The sequence below is a fragment of the Polyodon spathula genome, chromosome 6, assembly GCF_017654505.1.
Source record: "Polyodon spathula isolate WHYD16114869_AA chromosome 6, ASM1765450v1, whole genome shotgun sequence".
Lineage (NCBI taxonomy): Eukaryota > Metazoa > Chordata > Actinopteri > Acipenseriformes > Polyodontidae > Polyodon > Polyodon spathula.
The window spans coordinates 68,023,213-68,038,538 of NC_054539.1; the positions used below are offsets into that span (position 1 = coordinate 68,023,213).

The following is a 15,326-nucleotide window of genomic DNA, read 5'->3' on the forward strand; positions in this document are numbered from 1 at the left end:
TACATGAGTATTTTTAGATCATTTTTTTTTTTTTTTTTTAATTATGTCTCAATCCTAAAATTCTAGGTCATAGCTGTAGAACACTTGGATGTGAGCATGATCACATTTTCATAGCAAGCACACGGAGATACAGAGGAGCATTGCTTTGTAGAGAATCCAAACCAATACTTTAACTTGAATGTGTTGACTTGTAGAATGTGACATCGGGGCAACATGTTGCTTGAAAGCATCTCTAGCTTTTTGCTACAGAACTTTACATATAAAGTACATGTACACCGAACATTGTATTTTAAAACTTAAAGTCAAAGGTAAACAGCATTCAAGTAGTATGTTTATTTTATTTTTTTTAATTCAGTGTTCTTTATCCCTTCAAGGTTCGGTTCACATGCTGATTTCTACAGTGCTATTCTTATGAGAAAGCAACAAGTCACCTCCCTGGTGACATCTGTTCTATCTCACAATCCCATACTTGTGAAAATACAATAAAAACAGATTGTGAGACCTCCTCTTGTGATTGAATTTCATTGCAATAAAATGTATGAAGCCTTATTGTTAACTGTATGATAAAAGCCTGCTCAATTCTTATCAGCAAATAGGCTTTTCCAGTAACTTGAAGGCCTGAATAAAGGACTCCAGTATATGCAGATAAGTCTTATTTATTTATTTATAAAAGCTGATAAAAACACCACTGTGAGCAAACACACTTATCCCAGAAAGAAAATCCTTTAGACTTTAAAAACAGATGATTATTATTGTATTTGCACTTATTCGGATACAAATTATAATACATGCTTAAGTTTCCTGGTATGTTACAGCAAACATGCCAGAATTATACCTTTTACAAATATTTTTATACACATATTCTGACTGGATCATTCTTTTGTACTAAGCATATATACTGGCTTGGGAAAGACTTTTTGAGATTTGTGGTATATCTGTCATTATCAACGATAGAAACTAACCATGCTTTAGACTATTGAAACTAATGGTGATTTTATTTCGAACAGTCTAATGTCATTCAATACAAAAAGAAAAAAAAAAGAAATTGACCTTGTCTTTCGTTATGTACCCTCGCCTTCTGCTCAGGACTCTTAACTGTCACCACAGTCAATTTCCTCGTAGCCTTCTGTGTTGGATATTAATGCATAACAAAACTCCCTGAACCACCGAGTTAAAAAAAGAAAAGAGCACAGCTGGTAATGTTCTATTTAGAACAAAAATATATATATTTCGGGTGTTGATTAAAAAATACATTATATATACAGTGTGTGTGTGTGTGTGTGTATGTATGTATATATATATATATATATATATATATATATATATATATATATATATATATATATATATATATTTTAAAGTCTAAAGGATTTTCTTTCTGGGATAAGTGTGTTTGCTCACAGTGGTGTTTTTATCAGCTTTTATAAATACAGAGTATAAATAAGACTTATCTGCATATACTGGAGTAATAATAATGTTTTAAGTACATGATACATATTTAAATACTATATAGTACACATACATTTACTTCAGATCTGTAGACGTGTAACATTTTTTAGTACTGAAAACATTGAAATAAATAATAATAATAATAATAATAATAATAATAATAATAATAATAATAATAATAATATCATGTTAAATATACAGTTATTAGTGTTGTGCATTAACATGCGGGATTCTTTGTGACATATATTGGCCATATTCCGCTACTGTTGTTGTTGTTGTTGTTGTTAACATGGCTGTTATGTTCAGTTTTAAAACTAATGCAGTAGTACAGCACCGCTAATACATTATGGACTGTCGCAATAGCTGCCCTAAATTGAGCCAGCTGGGTTTTGACGGCAGTCGCGTAGGAGTTGGTGGGACATGTGCATCTGTTTGGTTGTAACAGTAAAGTGCCATTCAAAGGAGGAAGCTCACTTACTTAATATGCTCCATGCTATTTTATTTATTAGCTTTTTGGTTAGAAACTACAACTGTGCATTCTGTATAGGAAGCCACACGGTTAATGGATCACAGAGTTATCACTGACATAAACCAACAGGATGCTGTTATGTTGTTTTCTTTCCAATTTAGTTCCTGAGACGAAGCGTCGCCGCAGTTATTATCATTGAGGTGTACTTGCCGCCAGCTGTGTGTTGCTATCCTGTCAGTCAAGAAAAGGCTTAATGCAAAAGCTTGTTTTAACATTGTCTTTATTACGCCAGCCAGAGACCCGCGCTTACAGCTGTATTGTCATATTTTCTAAATTCTCTTTACATTCTCAAATGAATGCATCATACTTTGATATATGAGAGAGTGGCATGTGTACAACACCTCTGCAGTGAAATTAAGAAGGTCCAATGGAAGTTTTTTTAATACTGCAGGTGCAAATCTGCATAAACAGCATACTGTAAATCGAGAAATATTTGCTAGCCTTTTATTATGCGATTTTCGCATATCAAAAAAAAAAAAAAAATCGCAAACATTTTTGGCGCATAAATGCTTCCAAAGGTTGACTCATCAGGAATTCATCCAACCACTAGAGGGCGTAAGTAGCCGACATTACCGATATTGTTGTGGACCTGAAAACCTGATCCACAATAAGCCAAAGCATGCAAGATGTCTGTTCTCCACGAACTAGGAAAAAAAAAAAAAGATAATTTCAGGCTGGTCTCTTTCGGGGATATTCAATGCAGTTAAGGAAAGCCACACTACCAGCATGTGTAAGAAAAAAATTGTTTTGAATTATTATTATTTTTTTTTTAATGCATTTACAGTACAGTAGCTTCATATTTGGTACAATTTAAACTATCTTCTAAATAATGAATAAATGCTACTGTAAATGTATTCATTTCCATGTTTTGCTATGGTATAATATAATTCTGTAAAATCCATATTCTAACTGTGGGTGGCTTTTTTTTTTTTTTTTTCCATATAGCTTTTCTGTGACCCTCTCTGTTGTAAATTAAAAAACAGGTTTGGGTTTAAGATGCTATAAAAATTTAAAAACTGTTTTAACTTTGGTAAATGCTTTCTAGTAGTGTTTCTGATGATTTACTATGATTTCACAATTTACTTTCAGTTCTGTTTTGGAGTTAATATTGCACTAGTAGGCCTATACACTGCATACAGCACTTTAAATGTCTCTGAATATATTTGTGTAGTTCTTGCATTAGAAGCAGTTTTGGTTGATTGATTTTCATATTTATTTTCCTGTCAGTAAATTATATTTTGTATGCAGTATTGCGTGTCTTTCTTTCTTTCAAATCCTGTGATAACCTATTGTGTTACATTAGCTTATGTTTATACACTAAAAATGTTTTATTTGATTTATTTTTTATTTTTTGAAGGTACATACAGTAATATTAACCATTATCAGGTCTTCATGTTGTGCATACAATATTATGAAGTAGTACACAACTTTCAGGGCAACAGGTCACCAACATTTCAGGAGCAAAATTTCTCTTCTGGGTGTGATTCGCCAAATATTTTGGCCGCAAATATTTCAGGATTTACAGAGTAATGGTAATAGGGCTGATACTGGGCTTATTGTAAGTAAAAAAAAAAAAAAAAATTACATCATACTTTGATATATGAGAGTGTACAACACATCTGCAGTGAAATTATTACAATCATTACCAGGTGTGGGTGATAATTAAACAATAAAATATTTAACAATTTAGTTTGGCAGGGAGATTTTAACTCTTTCCCTGCCACTGACACACATTTTCCCGGTGCAGGGCTAGTTGCACACACACACACACACACACACACACACACACACACACACACACACACACACGTTTTTGGTCAAATACATTTTAATAGTAAGCAGCAAAAATGTCTGTTCTCAATAATTTAAACAACATGGAATCGTCCTTTGACTGTGTTGCAATAAGCTACTAGTGAGATTTATTTCATACTTATTAAATATTACATTTTTCATTCTTTTTGAAAATGTATGAAAGTGTATTTCATCGCTTGTTTTATTCCAGTGCAGTTCTAAATCTCTCAGAGTGAAGAATTTCACTGCTTGACACATGGAAATCTCTACAAACTTCTGATTGCGATATAAGTGTTGATAGCTTGACAGGCATTTCAAAACTGGCTGACAGCTTGACCTCATTATTAAAAACAAGGGGCAAATTGGAGTTAAGCATATATAGCTAAAATGGCTTTCAACAAAACTTTAATTAGCAGTAAAGTAATACAGTATAAAAAAGATTATGACTGAAAGAGGTGGCGCACAACAATGTAACACTTTAACATAACCATATTACACTGTCTACATTATTACATATTACACTGTCTACATTATTACATAATGAAATATAAGACTTAAAACATGAGACTGATTTTTTTTTTTTTTTTTTTAATTATTATTTTAAATTGAGCCCCCAGACTGACAATGAAATATCACAGCTCACGGAATATATAGTTTAAATGCACTGGTGTTTGAACAGTAGCTATTGATGAGTAGATGAATCATCTTTATCTCTCTTGTTTTGCTATTTCAGCTTTGTTAAAGTGTTTTTAAATTCCTAATTTTAGTTTTTTTTTTTTTAATTCTTGTTAGGAACCTCTGCTCCTTTATTTGTCCATATACTCCCATCTTGACTAACATAACTGATAAATCGTCCCTGAGTGCAGGGGTAGAGATTTGATGAAAGTTATACAGAAATCCAGAATAATTAAAGCATTATGCATGCATATCACAAACTAAGGTACCCAAAGGAGTCTAACCTTGAAATAAAAATGAAGCATAGTGCCAGTGTGGTTTCCAGAATATGGTAGAGGCTGTTCATTTGTATGTGTATTTTGTATGTGTATTCTGGAAAAAAAAAAAAAAAAAAACTACAAATATATACTTCATGGGTAATGTGTTCTTCCAGAGTTTTGTGTCAGAGCACTTTACTTCGTTAGAAGCCAGACCTTGCTTACCTTTCATAAAGATGCAGGCACTCAAGCTTCTTCCCTCCTTGAACACTTCTCTCTACAAATGCACATCTTAAAACGCAAAGTAAAAATATATTTACACAATACAGAGTTTTATTATTTTTTTGGTATTTCATAAGCACAGGAAACACATAAGGCCCTTACACAGCCTCTGATGTGACGTTTATTTGCGAGCCTCTCTGGTTAAAATCCCACATCATTACTTTGGCTCTGCATGTCTGGAGCCAAGATGTTATAGAAAAAATACTTCCATGAATTTCTCCTGATAATCATGAGACATTGTTTTTAGTCATTTTAATTCTAAAACTTAATCTAAGAAACTAAAGCAATGTATCCGTGAAAAGGAGAATATTACAAACTTGAACACCCATAAACCATAAGTGATAGTACTCGTTGATGAAGGCTCTACCGTGAAGGAGTCGACTGTGACTGGAGTTATTGTCCAGAGCCGAAGGTTATATAGTACATTGCAGGTTGTAGTGTGCTAGAGAGAAGTGGAGCTTGGATAACTCAGCTGTCATGGCTAGGATCAATGCTGGATTGATCCTGTTCTAAACTTGACACAGAACAGCTCTTTTCACCTTTTCAGATATTTGCAGAAAGCTTGCTGTGTTCAAGCTGCCTGGAGAGTATCATCTTGGCTGGCCAGATGTTGCACTATAGCACTGTGACGGTCGACCCAACCGTTACCATGGCCTTCCGAGACACAGTGCAGTCCAAGGTCAGTAGCGAAAAAAGCACTGAATTAGTCTTGGCAGAAACTAGGAAGTCCTCAACAAATCTTATGGATAACGGTATGGAACTGGCCAGGTAATTATTTTCATGTAAAAAGGAAAGAGAATAAAAAATGGAACCTTCCCCCCTTTGGTATTGTTAATGATTTTTTCTAACCCTTTTGTTTCTTATTTCAATTGATGAACGATTTTAAATCTTTTTTTTTTTTTTTTTTTTTTTTTTTTATAGCAAAGAAATCAATAGTACTTTGCTGGAAGGAATTAAGTCAAAGCCTTTGTTCTGTTTTGCACCAGCAGATATAGCTTGCAATAACAACCAACAAGACAATCGATTAGCTTGGTTTGCATTCTAGCCAGCCCTATTTTAAAACTATTGAAATTGCGGGGCAATTAAAGATATTCACTGACAGATTTTTTTTTATTATTATTATTCAGAAAAAAGGTACTACCTTCCTTAAAACAGATCGCAGAATAGTGTTGAATTGATACGAGTTTGCTGTCAAGGTTAAATTCTGAAATGAAAAAATCCTCTGCTCCTCTATGGCTCCTGGAACCCAGTCTGTTTAAAGAATCTTCTGCTGTATCTCACTGAGTGGTTCATTTGTTCTTTCTAGTTTTTGACTGAGGCTGCTACATTAAATACTATGCAAGTGAACTATTCAAATGCATTGCTTTTTGACTGTATTTAAACGAAAAAGCTTAATCCTGCTCTTGCAATGTAAAAAATTCTCAGCCTCACAACATTGGAATGACCTTGGTATATTCTACCTACCATAGAGTAAAAATAAAATAAAAAGTTGCAAGGTCATTTTGATGTTACCTCTAGAAATTGTTGCTAAGGGTTTGAAAACAACCAGAAATCTGCATATAAAAAGCATAGATGTTATGCCTGTTCATACACATGATTAACACATTACAGTAGTTTTAATACAAATGCCGTACTCCAGACATAATCCTTTAAAAGATGAGATAGTGTCGTATGTTTGCGACTGCAGTGAAGGAAAAAAAAAACTGTTTTCCTTTTCAACGAAATATCCAATGTACCTTGTGCTAACTACTTTTATCATGTTGAACAATTATTAACTGTGACCATAAGAGGGAGCATGGAGCTTCTTAAAATGTGTTTGTTTTTTAATGAAATGCCCTTGACATTGATCTTGACAAGACTCTTGAAGATTGCAAATTAAGAATAGTGAGTAATAGATTGACAGTGATACTCACCATTGTAGTATAGCACAATTGAAATGATAAACTTGATGGAATGATGGACAGCCAATCAGGATGTTGCATTACCAGTATTTAACATACTGGTAAAGACCACTTCTGAAACAAAAAGCCATATCACATTGATTAGGATCAAATGCATTAGTCCAACAAAAGAGTAGAAGAAACTCATTTTTGGCTAAAGTCTGTCAGACTATAGCATAAAAACTGCTCTCTATATTGTGATAAAGCATTTCTAATAGCACAAAGACCTGCTTTTATCTTAATTGTATATTATAATAAGCTATTGTTAGGGTTTGATTAAAGTATTCCAAGCACAGACATTTGTTATGATGTATTGTAGAGGATTCAGATTGGAATGATAACCTATGTCTTTCTTTGTGCTGACACCTGTATTGTGTTATTTATATCTTTGCCGTGGGAATTCTGTTACTGACTTGTCTATTCGATTTCTGGTCTAGTGATTAAGATGAACTCTAAGGATCTGTTTTTTTCCCACCCTTCCACCTTTTTCTCCCTCAGTGAACAGAATAAAATTACACATCCAGCACAGTTCTTATAGATGACCCATATTGCCCTGGCAGTGTAGAACTACAGCCTGTCTGGTTTACAACTTGAAGGATACTGGCCATTGGTTCATAAGGGTCAGCTGTGACTGCACAGCATTTCAAAAAGAAATGTTAATGAAACACTGCCAGCTGTGTAGTTGAATTGACATCAGATCAGAAGAACATGAGCTTGTTTCTTGGAAGTCTTTAAATTTATGTCTGTCGGTAACATCTGCTGTTTGTCATCCCTACTGGTCCAAGTTGGTCCACAGTGGTGATAGAGGGCTCCTGGGGCTTCAGTATTGAAGAGAACAGCACAGATGCAGTAAGTCATTAAGACATGATGCCAGTCTTACTGCAGACTATCCATATGCACTGTTTAAGCAATAGTTTGAGACTTAGATTGAAAATAAAATAACAAGCAAACCTCTTAAATACTTTAAATGTTTTATTGCTTTCTGGTTACACAGGTTTTCTAATTTATTTGTTTTTAAATGTTAAATTAACGTCAGTACTCACAAACCCTGCTCGGCACTAATCGTGAATTTGCTGTGGTGTGTTACAATGAAAAAATCTAATTCCTGAGTCAACAAAGCAGGAGACTATTATTTAATTAAACGAAGGGGTTTCATTATTACTGAGGCACATGCCACAGCATTTCCACTATCAGTATTTTATTTATTTACACTGGTTTGTCTGAAGTAATGTGACTTTGCATATAACTTAATATAAGCTTTACAGGGTGGCTGCAAATTAATTTGACCACTTCGTGCAGTTGTGGAAATCTCAGCAGTACTGTAAACCCTGGCAGATGTCTCTATTTCTGTAGCTGAAGGAAAGTGGTTGCAATAACACACCCAACCAACCCATACTGTATGACCCATGGGGCCATATTTATCAAGATGTTCACCCCACTATGCAATACACGCTAGTTTCTGTGGAATTAAAAAAAAAAAAAAAAGGTGCATGTTACAAACCATTATCCCATAAACCAGTTCAGTTTACAACATTATCTTGACCTAAGATAAAGATAGCAGCCATATCAGGGTCATGTGATGTTTTGGATTCCGAAAGAAGGAATGATTCAAGATGTTGGCTTCACATTCCATACACAACTGTATTCTGTGAGTCTCTCTGTCAAGTTTGAGTATGGGTATCGTACAAGAAAACATTAAAGCACATATTGAGAGGTCAAAGTGTATTCTGGCCCCTCACTAGGAAACATTGGATTGCCAAGACTCCTGTAGTGATGGCATGTACTGCATGAAAGTTTGTGACAGCCTCTTCACAATCGACGTGATTCCTTAATCTGATTTTCCATATCCTGATTATTTTAGTTAACCTATAATATGTTTTTAAAATGTATAAATCGGACACTATCAAGTTAATGTCATCTAAGGGATTTGGTTTTTAAAATGATTTGTATTATTTATATCAATATTTGCCAAACTTTACTTATTTATTTTATTCCTCCATAAAACACTGTCATTTAATTCAGTGAGTTATTTTATGATTCAAAGACCCTGTACTACTTATAAAGTTTAACATTTATATGACACATGTTTGACTTTAAGGTTGATGCCATTAAGGATTGATATAACTTTATGCTAAGAAGGCCACTGTGTTACTGGGTGGCATTATACAGTCAAACAGTATAAGAAACTAAACTAGACAAATATTCTAGCTGATGATCATAAGTGTAATTCGTTCAGCTGTTTTGTTTCTGGTATTTGGTCTCCCTCCCCCGACAGGATTGAAATTGTGTCACATTGTATGAGAACTGTGTTGTGTTTAGATAGATGTGCATAAGGTCTTGCGACATTAAGACCAAAAAGGAGCTATTGCCTGTTCAGTTGGTCTTGTTGTTCTTTTGTCTACCATTTTGACAGAACAATTTTAAGTTCATAATGTGCCCACATCCAATGTTCTTTCACTGCTAATTTATAAGTAGGGTTTTCAGCATTTAAAAAAAAAAATCATATTCATCAAAGAAATCATATCGGTACTTATCGGCACTTATTTCCAGGACCATGAAACAGGTAAAAATTGCTTAAAACAACCCTCCTACCTATGTTCCACAATAGAAACTGGTAAAAATGGGAATACATAAAACAACTTAAACAGTAATGTGATATTAGCAGTACTAACATCATTAAAACAAAACATGTTATGGTTCACAACTTGTGAAGGAATCGTGGAAAACAAATGCTGCATTGCACAGTCATTCTGTCAGCTTGTTGCCTTGGTGGGCGACGCTAAACCAGGGAGGAGACAGACACAGACAGCACCGCAGTATGAATGAATGCACAGATGTATTGAAAAATAAAAGGTTTAAACAAAACAGAAACACTTTATAAAACAAAAGGCACCTTGGCCAAAATAGACAGACAAAACAAAACACTGTATAAACAAGTATCGCGCTGGTCCAGATCCAGCACAAGTAGTAATTGCTTATATTCTCTAATTGAGTTCAAGCATTCCTCCTCTGAACATACTCACTATTCAGCCAAAGCTGTTTGTTTTTATATCGTGGCTGAGGGATTAACTGGATATCGGTTACCTAGTTTATTGCCTACCACGTTTGGCACGGTTTTTCTCATACGCGTGGTCAAGAGCCAGTTAGTCAATAATCACTTGCTGTTGACCAGGCATTCTCATGATTTTATCTGGATTGGACATTTTAACCACCATTCAGGCTGTAAACAATAATAACAAAACATTGTATTTTTACATACAAAACATTACATTTAAATAATAATAATACAACACATACAAACACAAAATAACAGAAACATGAAATACGCACAGGGGAGTGGAGTACCTCGTCACACAGCTCTGTTGAATTGAACTTTATACACTCAACTTAAAAAAGAAACATCTGCTTTGGTTATAGTAAATGCACACATATTTTTCCAAGCTGGCAGCAGACATTGAAGATCGTTCTGTACATTGCAGGAAATGTAAGGAGTGCGTGTAACAACAACAAACCATATCCAAACGGGCGCAGGAGGCCTCCTCGCACATTCTTTCTCAGCAGGTGATGTTGGGAAATGGAGTTCAAAATAAAAACAAGTGGAGATTCTGCTTTTATTGGTTTTATAAAATAAATGCAGGTACCATTAAATTGTATTTATTGGCAAAAATCTTTTTTTACCAAAAACTGGAATTCCTATTTAAAAGATGTTGGCACCAACAAAAGTCTTAGTAGATAAGCTTGAGAAAGTTTGTGATTTACTTTATAACAATGTAAGTACTTAGAGGAAATAAAACATCAGGGAGCAAACAACATCTGGCTAGGGGACTAATTAGGTCTGAAACCTAGAAATGGCTTTCTCTCTGTGCCATAAAGCATAAGTATGTTTAAATTGTCAGCACAGCTAAGCAGAAGTTACATTGTAATATGCTGTCTCACTTCCATTGTACAGTTTTTTCATTGATAATTTATGAATTACATAATAAAATGACCCTTCCCACAATATAACCCTATATGCTCCTATTGATAGGAGGGAAAGCTTTTTTTTAAATACTAAATTAATTGTTAGTCCAGTGTAAGCCTGAAGTGATTTTATTGGGTGGTGATTTCAATTTCACATTGGATGCTAAATTTGCCAGGAATAGCTCTGAGCCTTACCCTCAAACAATAAGGGAACTGGTTACAGGTTTGGATTCTCATGAACTTCTGGAGATCAGTTCACACTTGGACCAGGGGTAGTGCAGGGGAAATCCCTTTTGCCAGGATAGATAAGTTCTATGTTTTTAAATACTCCTTAAATCTCTGTACTCATTGTGCCATTTTAAGGAACAGGTTTCTCAGACCATAGCATGGTTGTTTTAGATATGGTTGTATCTAAAATAAATGTTCATTCTTCTTACTGGCATTTTAATAACAGATTGCTGCAGGATGCTCCTCTTTTAAATTTTTTGAGGTTTTTTGGGGGGGAAAGATGGAGACAGCAAAAAATAGCTTTTACTTCATTGCGACAGTGGTGGGATGTGACAAAGGTTCAGATTAAAATGCTGAGTCAACAGAAACGGGACAACTGTTGTATCAGCCTCAGGAGATCCGGAGTTTGGCAGTGGATTTCTATTCAGACCTGTTCATGGCTGAGGCGGTGGATGAGTCAGAGGAGGCCCAGTGATTCCTCCAGGATCTCAGGTTCTGGAAAAGGACAAGGAGTCACTTGAAAAAGAGCTCTCTGAGGCTGTGGATGGATTAAATATCGGAAAGGCACCAGGAATCAATGGACTGTCTGTTGACTTTTTAAAAGACTGTTTGGCCACAGATTGGACAAACTCTGCTGGAGGTCTTTACAGACAGTATGAGAACACATGAGCTGTCGTAGTGCAGTCATAATGTTACTGCTAAAAAAGGGAGACTTGGGTAATATAATGAATTGGCGCCCTGTAAGTCTCTTGTGTTCGGACTATAAAATACTGTCTAAAACCTTGACAATCTGCTTAGGTACTATACCGAATACTGTTACGCGGCCAGAACAATAATATTGTGTGTCCAATAGGTCGATTTCTGATAATATTTTTTTTAGTCTAAGATCTTTTAGATGCCTCCAGACTTTTTGGTTTCAAAGCAGGTCTTATTTCTTTGGATCAAGAGAAAGCATTTGATAGAGTTGACCATAAGTATTTCTATAATGTAGTTAAGGCTTTTAGGTTTAGTCCTAAGTTTCTGGGACACATTCATTTGCTTTACAGTAGCATTTATAGTGTATTGAAACTTAATGGCAGCCTTAGCTCTCTCTTTCCAGTTGAGGGGCATTTGTCAGGGTTGTTTCAAATGTGCCTATGGAGCCTGTAAAAGTGGTGGCTTATGTAGATGACATTGCAGTTATTATAAAGAATAGTCAAGAAGTACAAATTCTTTGAAAGGGTGTCTTCTGTAAAAGTTAATTGGGCTAAAAGCAATGCTTTTTTAATGGGGGATTGGGTATGTGTTCGGCCACCGGATTTAACTGCAGGTCTGCAGTGGAATCAGCAAGTGTTTAAGTATTTGGGTGTGGTTTTGGTAGGGGAGGTGGTGGCTAAAGAGACTTGGGATGGGATTAATGAGTAGGTACGAGGCAGGCTTCAAAATTGGCGCTGGCTTATAACTAAGCCATCCGTTAGAGGAAGGGTCTTAGTTATTAATAGTTTGGTTGTTTCAATGTTATGGCATAAGTTCAGATGTGTTGACACTCCACAGTCCATGGTTAAGGAGATCCAAAGTATTTTAATAGATTTTTTCTGGGATGGTATTCATTGGGAAAGCAGAGTGTGCTGTTTCTGCCTGTGAAGGAGGGGGGGGGGGGGGGGGTTTGTTGGATGTCAGTAGCAGAGTTGCAGCTTTCAGACTCTTGTCTCTACAGAGGCTGCTGTTTAATTCAGAGTCTCTCCCTTGGAGAGTTATAGCTTTTAGTTTTTTCCAAAATGTAGACGATCTGGATTTTGACAGACAATTATTTTTAACGAATTCCCTAAAACTTAATCTATCTGTCCTGCCGATGTTTTATAAGGGGATGCTGGAAGTGTCAGGAAAGTTTATGGTTCAGCAGGAGGTTGGTACTGAGAGACTATTGGCTTTTAGATCTGATTTATATCTGATTTATAATCAAGCCTTGACCTGTCCAGTGGTTGACTCTCAGAGTTTTATTAATATTTTAATTTCTAGTAAAGTGCTTAAAGTGTCCCAAGTACTACACTTGGACAGGCGATCTGGGGGTAAGGTCAGTACGGTTTATTAATGTTTTTTTTTTTAAATGCCACTGCGTGCTGCCTTATCATGGGATGGGATATCTCTATTGGAGTTTTTCACAGGTGCTGTCAGGCTAGAGTCAGAGCCCCCATATTTTGAACTACAGGCTAGACCAGCTGTGGAGCAGACTGAGGACAGGCCTGGAGAGATTTTGCAGTTCAGAGACAGTTACACTTTAACCCTTTTGCGGTCCATTTATTTATTTACACACACACTGTTTATTTTACATGCGCTGTTTAAGAGCTTTTTTTTTTGGAGTAAAACAGGTTTAAAAGGCACTGCATCGCAAAAGGACACTCAGTACTACATCTCCAGCCAAGCCCTACCCATTGTTCGCTGTTTTTTTCACATACTTCTTCACAGTCCTGCATACTGAATAATCCTCTCCTGATCACTTGTTTTGACTCCTCAATAATGCGATCCAAGTCCTTAATTTATTCTTGCAAATGACCGTGATATTCTTTGAGCGCTGGATGCAGAAGAAGCTGTCTTCTTTGTGCCCGTGTTATCTCTCTTGTGCTGGGGCTATGTGCGTTGTTCAGACATGCCCCTTTTTTCGTCTTCTTTCGGCTCCTATCGGTCTCACTCGGCCATTGAAAGGTTTCCTTGGAGAAATTTTGCGTTGAAGAATGGTCACAAATCACTAAAGAATCATTCCAAAGGCTCATTGAAAAATATCCTAATTGTTTAAAAGAGGCTATTAGGTTCCTCAATTAGCTATTAACTCAATTTTCCTTGTCAGGGTACAAATACTTTTGAATGAGCATTTTTGGAGTTTTGCAAAAAAAAAAAAATAGCTGAAAAATAATTGTAGATTATCTTGTAACTTTTTTTCCTCATCCACAAAAGCAAAAGTTTTGCTACTAAAGACTTTTCATATAATTATTTGTTTTCGAGAAATTTCAAGAAATTCTAAATTTCCATTGGGGTATGTAAACTTTTGACTACAACTGCATATACAATTGCCACTGCTTAGAACGGGCGCGTTTATGTTAACACGATTCGCAGTAAGTGACTGCAGCCCCGTGTACACATACACAGAAAAAACAAACAAACAAAACAGCTATATCCCGGCTTATCAAAAGCGGGAGATGATCAGAACCCCAAATGATAACTCACTTTGTTACTCGTTAGTTAAACACAGGTCATCATAGCACCTTGTTTCTTTTATTTTAATTTACTTCAAATAATAACAATATCAAAACCGATGTAATTCTTCAAATCACCAAACGCAGATGAGCTTAGAGAGTGCAGTTCCTAACTAAACAAAATGTCAATTTGCAGCATTGACCAGATGAAACAAAGCAATTAACAGTGTCACTGATCTGCAAGGTTGTCTTGTTTGCATTAATGCGCTGCTCCTCTTTCTTTTTATTTGTTCAGACTCCAGACAGGTAACTTTTTCAGTTTGTTTTTGGCTTTTGATTTGAATTCAGCACCCTCCACTGTTATCCAACAGATGACGGCCAACTATGCCACACCCTGCGTTTCTAAGACAAGGGTGAACTGCTGTTCAAAAAAAATAATACTTTTATTATAAATAAACACAAAATACAAGGGCCAAAACAAAGGTATTTAAGCACAAATAGAAAGACACAGAACAAGACTTAATAAAATAAAGGTTTCCAGGCTGGGCAATGCCTTCACTGGAACAGAAAATACAAAAAAAAGCAAAACAAAAAGAAACCCCAGCAAGCACAAACACGAGCTTGCTTCCTCAGCTCCCTCCTCTCCCTAATGGGAAGCTGAGACCTCCTTTTATGTCAGGTGGCTGGGTGCTGATTGATCGTTAATTACTCTAATCAACCCCAGCCACCTGAACACAATAAACCCAGGCGGGTAGGGGAATTTAACCCCATAACTACCAATTTATCTGCCACAAACCCTTAAAGGCATAGGCTGCCCTTAGGTCTGCCACAACGTATATGCACTTAAAAATCTTTATTAAGATACGCATTGCACTAATAAATGTTTATTTTTTTATTTTTATTAAGACCTATGAATGTAGTAAAAACTAAATAGAAAAATTAATGGAAGTGTAGAAATGTATGGTACAGGTAGGCTACATTACTGCAGATTGTTTCCAGGAAAGAACTCCGCGATATATGCATCTGTATGGGCGGCAAACTTTGT

At 35.7% G+C, this 15,326-nt stretch overlaps 1 pseudogene; it reads left to right on the plus strand.

The window, feature by feature from the left end:
* The window catches only part of LOC121317738, a 213,010-nt pseudogene that overhangs the window by 65,864 nt on the left and 131,820 nt on the right, over positions 1-15,326 (plus strand).